Source organism: Acomys minous (genome assembly GCF_964271855.1).
Source record: "Acomys minous genome assembly, chromosome: 11".
Classification (NCBI taxonomy): Eukaryota; Metazoa; Chordata; class Mammalia; order Rodentia; family Muridae; genus Acomys; species Acomys minous.
The window spans coordinates 61,324,815-61,334,791 of record NC_140492.1 but is presented as its reverse complement, the minus strand read 5'-3'; the positions used below and the strand labels follow the sequence as shown (position 1 = coordinate 61,334,791).

At 51.1% G+C, this 9,977-nt stretch overlaps 1 long non-coding RNA gene across 2 annotated transcripts; it reads right to left on the bottom strand.

The window, feature by feature from the left end:
- Positions 1-4,371: 4,371 nt before the first annotated feature.
- Positions 4,372-8,264, bottom strand: LOC311609043. Of its 2 annotated transcripts, XR_014783244.1 has the most exons (4): positions 8,002-8,264; positions 7,346-7,390; positions 6,134-6,209; positions 4,372-5,044 (listed from the first exon to the last, which is right to left on the bottom strand). It is a non-coding gene; the product is annotated as an uncharacterized lncRNA (long non-coding RNA). The 2 variants fall into 2 exon arrangements; XR_014783245.1 differs by lacking the exon at positions 7,346-7,390.
- Positions 8,265-9,977: the final 1,713 nt, after the last annotated feature.

Below are 9,977 nucleotides of genomic sequence, written 5' to 3'. Positions count from 1 at the left end.
TGTTGTTTTTGTTTTTGTTTTGTTTTCTTTTTTCAAGACAGGGTTTCTCTGTGTTATCTTGGCTGTCCTGGACTCACTTTGTAGACCAGACTGGCCTTGAATTCACAATGATCCACCTGCCTCTGCCTCCCAAATGCTGGGATTGAAGGCATTCAACACCTACACTGTTAGCACTGGGAGAAATAAGTTTTTCCTCAAGAGCAGAATGGCTGATTTGACTTGGGAAGAAGAAACCACACCTGCTGCCTCTCACATCCTTGCAACATCAGCTGCCCTGGTCCAGCCTTCCCTTGAGGGAAGCCCACAGTTGGCCTTCTGCACAAGACCCTGGCAGGGAAGAAAGGCTATCCATTCTAGAGGCTGTGTGAGGAAGGCTGTGTGGCCTCCCACCTGAAGCCTTGCTTTCCTCAGTTCAGTCAACATCATCCTTCCTTGAAGTTACTTCTACACTTAGAAAGCCAAAACGTTTGCTTTTCACTGGATTCATTAGGACCTCGACAATATGTACAGCTGTTGTGGCCCCAAAGGGACAGATACCAGCAAGCAGTTTTGAGATGCGGACATTCCCCAAGAATATGACACACCAGCCCAGCATGGGTGCTAAGAACTGAACTTGGGTTCTCTGATGAGCAACTAGTTGTCCTAACCTCGGATCCATCTCACCAACCCCATGTGAGAACTGCATCATCTAATAGGACCCCCAAATGTCACATGGGAGAGTGGCTGCTATAGTCGATACACAAGCCCACCACACTGGTCCCCTTACCAATGTTCACCGAGGACCTCCAGGCATCGTCCCTTCCCCACCTCTTCAATCTGCCCGTTTCCTTGTGGGGCACATCCCTGGCTACTAGAAACATCTCACCCCTTGCTTAGCCCCAGGCCCCCATCTAGCCTACCCTGCCCTCCCTCTGAGATGCAGGCAAAATGAGACACCCCACTAGGACACATTTTTAAAGAGCCTGTCACCCATCATACCTGCCTGCCAGCCAGTTCTCTGACTCAATGCCCAACACTGGCATTGTTGATAGGACAAAGCTTTGTGTTTTTGCTTTCTTGAGAACACTATATTTAGAACCACCATGGACACCTGGCTCTGTGTGTGTGTGTGTGTGTGTGTGTGTGTGTATGTGTGTGTGTGTGTGTGTGTGTGTGTGTGTGTGTGTGTGTGTGTGCGTGCGCGCGCATTCAATTTCCAAAGACTTTCCCTGTTTTAGAAGAATCCCAAAATAGGTGAGAGCACAGCCCTCCCGCTGGCACGGCGACCTAAGGAGAGCAGGCTTTTGCTTGCCACACTTCACAGCCTGCCAATCACGTGCTTCTGTCAGACAGTGTGAGGCCAACAGGACCGTACAAAGGCAGGGAGACTGCATAGCCATTTATGATGGTGGCAGAACCAAAGTTCCAACGGAGAGGCAGCTAGGACCCTGGCTGGAGTGGTGGCATCGGGCACAGAGGCGGCTTCTGTGGTTTGTTAGAAAACCACAGACAGATGAGGCTCTGCAAATGCTACCTGCCCCTGCCATAGGCACTTCTTGGACAGCCTTCTTCCTTCTATGAGCCCTGCTAAGAATAGGTGTCCTGGGGTATATTCCAGCCATAAGACATTTGATTGCTGAGTTTTTAAAAACACATTTTTCCTGCTGATTGAGATAGGAATCTGAAGGTAAAGTGGAATGAGATGCAGAATATGAGACGAGCAGAATAATAGTAGTTTGTTATGGTCTGGCTCCTAAGTGTCCCCCCAAAATCACATGGGGGGAAAAGTTGCTCTCCAGGGATGAGTCTTTGGAGAGGATGCCAAAATGTCATACTTATTATTTTTTTAAGTCACAATTCTTTGATTTTTTACCAATAATGGCTCAGGAGCCAGATGTTGGGGTGAAAGCCTACTAGGTCAGAGAGGCAGAGAAAGCACCCACCTGACCTTCCTCCTCAGCTCCTTCGTCTTTCAGAGGTGGAGTCTGAGGAGATGCCTACTGCACACTGGACACGCACTCTCAGAGGAGACTGTAAGATTCCAGTTGTCAACTTCCTCTCCTTGGCTACAGTGTGAGTGGTTTTGTTCAGCTGCTTGCTCCCACCATGACATACTCAAAGGCAACAGCTGCCCATCGGAGGCCAAAACCTCCAGAGCTCTGACGGAAGCAGTCTTTCCAGCCCGACAGGTGACAATCCCAGGCTGTCTGGTACTGAGACAGAAGGTGGCTTCCAGTCTTTAAAAATCTTTCTCTGGGGCTGGAGAGATGGCTCAGAGGTTAAGAGCACTGTCTGCTCTTCCAGAGGTACTGAGTTCAACTCCCAGCAACCACATGGTGGCTCACAACCATCTATAATGTGATCTGATACCCTCTTCTGGCCTGCAGGTGTACATGTAAGCAGAGCACTGTATCTGTAATAATAAATAAATAAATCTTTAAAACAAACAAACAACCAAACACCTTTCTCTAACAGTAATTCCAGGCCTACCTTGGGATTTTAAGATCTGTCTTTTCTAAGACACAGATTAAAACCAAGGTGAACAGGTTTATGCGTTCCCTGTTGTTTCTGTCTACCTGTTTCTATATCTATCCTGAAAGCGCTGGTGCTTCTGTCCATGAGGCAGGGTCCTGGAAACCTGGCTGAGACCAAGTGGAGATTAAGAAAGAGAGACCTAAGCGGGCCATGCACCCAGATGAAGACACGCCAGCTGCCAGGATACTCAGGATGTTTGTTACATTCAGCATGGACGAGAAGATGGGTTAGCTAATCTCAGGGGAGAGTCTCTGGGGAGCAGTCTCGGGGTGTGAGCCTGCAGCCTGGTTGTCGTTGTTGTTATTTAATATCTCTTTTTTTTTTAGCCAAAAGTCAACCTTCTATTTTTAACCAAAGGTCAACCTTAAAACTAGGACCAAAAGAAAGCCTTGCCATTCCCATGAGTCTGAGGCATTGGCTTCATAACATGGCCACATGTCAACAATACACACTCATTCGGAACCTTATCTGATGTCCACACTCTGTAGTATAAAGTAGTTGAAAATGTAACAGGATTGGAGATCAGGACAACATAGGTCCTCGCCCCAGTGCCCTGGTGTGGAGGAGCCTGGGAAGACGGTCTTCCCCTCCTTTGTCACGGCGCTTTACCTGGATACCAAAGCAATGCACGGTTGTTAAACTCCATCCAGTTTTTATTGTAACAAGTCCCACAGGGGCTGTGATTCCTCGAGCCCCTCCATGCTTTTCTCTTCCTTTTTGAAAGATGCATTAACATTTTACAGCTTGTGAATGGACAAGTAAAATGTCATTAATCTATACCAAGGAACGCTATTCAGTCCTTAAAAGAGAGCGAAGGTATTGATAAAGGCAACAGATGGCGAGTCATGAAGATAGTAGGCCAAGTGAAAGAAGCTAGATCCCAGAGACCATAGACAGCACAGTCTCATTTGTATGAAATCGTCCAAACAGGCTCTAGTGGCAGGCGTAGGATTTCACGGGGATCAGAGCACAGGGAGCACAGGGAGCACAGGGAGCACAGGGAGTAATACCGAAAACAACCATGCTGCAAAACCAATTTATTCATTTGTTCAGTCATTGGGTTGATTCTGACTCTTAACATAGTGAGTTCAAAGCCAGCCCGGGCTACATAAGACTCAACTAAACCAAACCAAACCAAACCAAACCAAACAAAACAAAACAAAATTGTTTTGGCTTGAAGGCCAACAAACTATGGCCTGGGGACCATTTCTGGCCCACTGCCTGTTTGGTGGGTAAAACTTTATTGGGACACAGATAGGACCATTAGACTATGTATGTGTCATATACAGCTAATTTTACATCTCCGTAGCAAGAATTGAGTCCTGGCCACCAATGACAGATATCCCACAAAGCTTAGCATGATTACCAGGTAGCCTTTGTAGAAAAAGTTGCCCACCCCTGGTGTAGAGTCAGAACCACAGAGGCCATGAAGTAGAAGAAAACCCAGATTATTCAAACAACAAAAGGAAAGAGCTGTGAAGAAGCCCAACAGTGACTAAAGCCACAAACAGACTCCCCCTTGGGACGTGAGCAGCGGTTCCCAGCCCAGAACATATCCCCAGCTGATCATGCTCAGATAGATGCTCATGTATTTTGGAAAGAAACTTCTCCATTCTCTTTCTAGAATGGAAGAAGTCACTGTGGTCACCCAGGCTCTGTCACTGCCAAGTTGTGCGACTTTAAGCCAATCTGCTTCCCTGGGTACCTGACACCAGACGTCTCTTACTAGGCAATCAGGCTGGGAGGGGATTTGTGAAAAGTCTAAGTGTCCTATGATCCTGGCCGTCCTTGTGACCGTTATAGGAAGCACAGGCTGCCTTCAAGATATGTACATATATATAGTTGGGAGTTATTTAAAAAAAAAAAAAAAGTCAGCCCTGCATGCAAAAATCATCTTCGTCCCTAGCCAAGCATGCTCACAACACAGCTTGGCACCCTTGGGGAGTTCACCCTGAAAGCCAGGAACATGCGGACATCCAACCCTCTGGGAGTGCAGTGTGTGTTCCCAGAGGCAGAAGCTGCTGGGACTTGGGAGCCAGCCGGGGTTTGCACTGAAGGACTTGAATCATCAGCCACATCTTCCTTGGAGCCATCACAAAGGGATCACAGCATAGCGTCAGCCAGCTGGCCCAGTCCTGGTAAACACTCTGTTCCCTGCTGCCTGGCCCTTCCTCCAGGAAACACCCCCTTCTGCCCCAGCTTGGAGGATGCTTTTCGACTTACACCCTTGAACCCACAACCCAAGCTCAAGGGGGGAGTCCATGGCCCCATCAGCACAGGCCGCAGCACCTGGCTCGTTTTCCTCTACTCAGAGGCCAAACCCTCAGACACAAGAGAAACCAGAGCTGGCTCAGCTGGCCAGCGCACAGGCTTCCTGTCCAAGTGTTTGCGGCTGGGCTTCCTGCTGGCGGAAGGGTGGCCTGCAGCTCTGCTCTGACATCCCCGGGTGGCGGCCAGGCACGTCCAGCTGGCACCCTCCATGCAGCTGTCAGTCGGCATTCCCAGGAACGCTGGGGTCAGGCTGTGAGAGCTGTAAAAAAAAAAAAAAAAAGAAAAAGAAAAAGGATCCTTTGGGAACAGATGAAGCCACGAATAAGACCCCCCAAACTGCAGCTCAGGCTTGCCCCAGGCAGCCAGGCACAGTATGCCTCCCAGCCATGCCACACTCCAGATGGATGGACCCCTATGTTCCACAGAAGCCCACCAGCCTCGTCACCTGTAAACCTCCACCTGTGCTCCTTTGTGGGCACACTATACAGCTTCCTTTTGCCTTAGGGACACTGGGGACAGAGTCCAGGGACCCAGACAACAGCCCATACTAGCTCAGATTTCACCGTCTTAAGCGATTTGATGCCATGGAAAATCAGCTACCTTTGTCCCAAGCGGAAAGCAGAGAGTGAAAATATTTTCTGGGCCTACCGTGTTTATTTCCTCATATCCCAAGAGCTACGGCATAGAAGATGGGGCCGTACACATCCCACAAAGAGCCAAGGAGTCCGGACAAGCATGGCAGGAAGGCAGAGCTTTTTAATGAGGAAAATCATGGTGTCCCATAAAGCGGTGAGCCTCCTGTTACTAGAGCTACCCACCCGTCGGGTGTTCACAAACTGTTCCAAAAGTACTGGGGACACTGGCAGAGGAGCCCAGACCCAGCACCAGTAGCGCCAGCATCCCAACAGCTCCTGACAAAATACTCAAAAATGTCTTCGAAACAAGGGGAGGGAGGTGAAAGAGAGATACAGAAGGAGGAGGTTTGAAGATTTTGGAGAGTCAACTCCTCCTTTCAGGGAGATGGTGGGCAAGCTGGCTCTTGAACACCGTTTGTTGTTTCTGCAGTGAAGGGATGAAGATTGCAGGTGCCCACCCAGAGGGCATCATGGTGACAACCATGAGTGAGGCCAGGCAGCCCGTTTACAGGCACAAGCTCTCTACCTCTACGCTCTCTGCCACATTTTGCTATTCATTTCGACAGAACCCTGAAAATGGCCGTGTCCCCATTTGAATGAAGAAGACACAGGGCCGTGAGTGCGGAAGTTCAGTAATGTATCTGAGCTGGCTGCTAAGCCTCCTGATGGAGTCGGGCATCATCCAGATGTGCACGTCTGTCAGGCTGCCTTACCGCCTCCACAGGTCTTGCTGTGATGGTCTACCAAAACATCTGGTGTTCGGTTAGGCCCCAGACACTGCTTTATCTCCTGGGGGGAAAAATGCAGGCAACAGGTCAATGCTCCGTTCCTTCCCACCTCGCTCAGGACAGAGTTAATGTTTGTGTTATTAGTGGTTAACTCCCTGGGCCAATCTTCAAAGGCAGCCATGCTTTTCAATTCTCTTGGTCCTAGAGATGCTTGGTTAATGGCTCTGTGACCTGTTCTGTCTCAGATCTAGGCCCTACCTGCCCATCCTCCATTCCTCCCTTCTGAGACCTGGCTTCTTTCTTGCCAATTATCACTGCCAGGAAACTCAGGGAGGTGGTGGTGCTGGTGGTGGTGCTGGTGGTGGTGGTGGAAGAAGAGGAAGAGGAGGGGGAGGAGGAGGAGAAAGAGGAGGAGGATCAGTCTCTTTCCTTTTGCCTGACAACCACTCCACCTCAGAGCCCCAACTCCTATCAAGAAATCTGCACCAAGGTCCCAGTCTCCCTCAGACTTGTGGCAATGCCACTGTCTCTCTGGCCAGTATCCTGGAGTGACAACAACTTCCTGCCTTTTCTGTCTTCGGGCTGCTGTGCCCACGTGTACCCTTCATCACTTCCCACACCTGCATGACTTCTCTCCCTGGGCTAGGGTTTCTGGGATGGGCTATGTTTTCCACATGGATCCCTTCTGGATCTAAACCCATGTGGCCTGTTGAACCCCAGCTCAGAAAGAGGCGAGAGGATGGGAAGAAGGGGGGCTATTCCGGCTTGACAAAAAGATAAGCACAGGGCGGGGACGGGGAGGGCAGGAGAGGGAAAGTTGAGGCTACCCTTGTAGCTTGTAGGTGAGGTGTATGTTGGAGTCAGGATCCTCACTATCAGCCCCACTCGTACCCGCTCCCCTCTCACACCTAGCTGCATAAGGCTGAGCCAGCCCTGGCATCCTTGGAAGCTATGACACAAGATTCTCAGTACGTAGGCCAGACCCTGTGACTCAGGGCTCTGGGCAAGCCAAGCTTCCAGGTCCACGTCACCTCCTCCATCAGGAGTTGGTGAGAAAGCCTCCCACAGTGATGCCAGCAAAGGAAACAGGTGTCTTTCCACTCAACCCTTTCCCCCAAGCCTGGAGTATCAGGGACACAGAAGGGACTCCCAGTTCTGCCTCCTCCTCTCCCACAGCAAGGTACCCCCTTTCCTCACCAGGGTGAGGGGGTCTGCTTGGGAACAGCCTTGTCATGGCATGGTCTGTAGAAAAAGGAAAAGCACATCAAAAGAAGAAAGCTAGTCCCTAGGTGAAGGTTCATGTGGCCCCCATGACATGGCCGCCACTAAGCTATTGTGTGTCACGTAATTTCCCCCTTTTATAGTGCTAAAGAGACACTCCCACGTGCCCATGGGTTCATGGTCAGCACATCTGTACTTCGTACTGCATGCCTTCCAGTTGCTAGCAGCTTGCAGAGGTGGGTAACCTTAGGTTCTGCTTTCTGGGGGTGGGGGTGGGGGCCTGGTAGGGGGGTGTCTAAGAATCCTGCATCCAGCAGCCCAGACTGCTATGACTTTGGTCATGTGACTCTTGCCGTCTCTGCAGTCTCGTGCATAAAATGCACAAAATAAACAGCAAAATTGATAAAGGTTTCATGTAGGTAACCAACTTGGCACAGAATGAACACTTTAATATTCATTGTCTATTTTCTTTTAGTTAATAAATTGAGGACGCACACAAGCCTGGGAAAGCCTCCAGAGTGTAAAGAACTGCTTCTGTTAACACCAAGCAAAGCCCCTCACCCCAGAATAAGATTTAAAAAAAAAAAAAAAAGCCTGTTCGTTCCCATTTTGGCGATCTTCAGCAGCCTGACCTCGGAGGCATCCCACGCGCACCCTCTGTCCGCTGACAGCCTGGCCGACACCCCTCCCGGCCGGATGTGCGCGCTCAGGGCCAAGGTTGGGAGCGTTTCCGGGACGGCTGGGTCACAGTGTGGCTCTGCAGTGTCTGGCAGCCCCACCCTTCCTGGCAGCCAGACCTCCTCCTCCTCCTTCTCTGAAAGCCTGCCAGCACCCGGGAGGAGAGCAGGCCCTGGAGACGCGAGGTCCAGCTCCGCGGGGAGGGCAGGACCGGGCAGCGGGCCCGGGCGCTCCTCCCGCCCTCCTAACAGGCCACGCACAAGCATCTCAGCAAGTGCCGAGTGCTCCTCCTAGTGGGGAAGGAAAGATGAGCGACCCGGGCTTACGGCCCTCCTCTGGGCAGCTAGAGTCAAGGGAAAGGTCCAGGCTTACGTGATAAGTGATGGATGGCAACACCAGCGGGGCCCCATCCCACCTCTCAGCGGCAAAGGGGCTTTCTGCTCACTATAAGGACAGTAGTTCAAAAAGTTGCCCCTGAATAACTCTACCACACACCGGCTACTAAGCCTGGCTCACATGCAACGGTGAGCGGGGACTACGTCCAGCCCTCCCTCCAGCTTCAGGCTGTCCAATGGAAAGCCTCCAAGTAACACACACACACACACACACACACACACACACACACACACACACACACACACACACACACACACACACAACACTACTGCCTCATACTGGAGAGAGGGCATTTTGGAGTAACTGCCTTATCAAGGAGGGCACATGACCTTTGTCCTGTCTTCCAGAAACAGGCCTCCCAAACTGAGTGAAGACGCGTGCTGCCCTGCAGGTCTGTGTCCTGGGGACCAGCCCAGGAGGTCTGGGATGGAGACTCTAGCTTGGAGGCTCTTAGAAACCACAGAGGGAAGAAGGTCCGCTGCCCACCATCCCCAACTGGGATCCCGTCGCGGGGTAGCACTGGGCCTGAGCTCAAGGACAGAACAGGCAGTCAGAGAGCTGTGTTTTCTGGGAAGTCAGCCAGTCCTTGTGCCCTCAGGCTTCCGGGCACTGAGGAGAGTGGTAGAGCCGGCACTGGCCGCCTCAGCTCCCTCGAGTCCAGGCTGAGTGGGGGCACACCCTGCGTTTGGTGCCAGGGAGCCTCCGCAGAGGTCCATAAACGCCCAGCTCCTTGCTCTCAAGGGGAGGAGGGACACCGATGAAGGCGCAGAGCCACGCCAGCCAGCACAGAACACACCAAGTGTAGGTCTTTGCTGGCCGATCCTGAGTGAATCCTATCTCCTTTGCCTGGCTGAGCTGTCTGAGGGCAAGGAAGACGCTTTTGTTTTGGCCTCAGAGCAGGATGGTGGTAGCTGCGCACGCCTTTAATCCCAGCACTCGGGAGGCAGAGGCAGGTGGGTCTCTGTGAGTTCGAGGCCAGCCTGGTCTACAGAGTGAGTTCCAGGAAGGACAGTCAGGGCTACACAGGGAAACCCTGTCTCAAAATAAAAAAGATAATATGCTGTGCACTCGTGAGCATATGTCATTTCTCCTAATCCCAGCCTCAGTTTCCCGGATGTGCTCACCTTCCTGGTAAGAGCCTACAATGCAATGTACCTTGATGCCCCTGAAGCACAGTTCTGTGAGAGCTGCAGTTTCTTATTGTCAAAGAATTTAATGATGTTTTATTAGCCCATTAGGGGAAATGAAGATAAAGATGGGTGTGAGCTCCCAAACACAGGCTTGGGCTCTTGGCAGGTACTTGTATGGGACCCTGACAAGGAGGAAGAGGAGGAAAAGGAGGAGGAGGAAGTGGAGGAGGAGACCTCCCAGTTCCTGGTAGCTGCCCTAGCAGGTGTCCTTAACCACTAAGGACACAGCATGGGTGAGTCTTTTGGAATTCACCTGGATTCTTCACTGGGCCACTCAGCACGCACAAGTTACTTATTTATGAAGGTCTCAGGAGATGAAGGTTTGAGGGTCTCAAGTAGTTAGA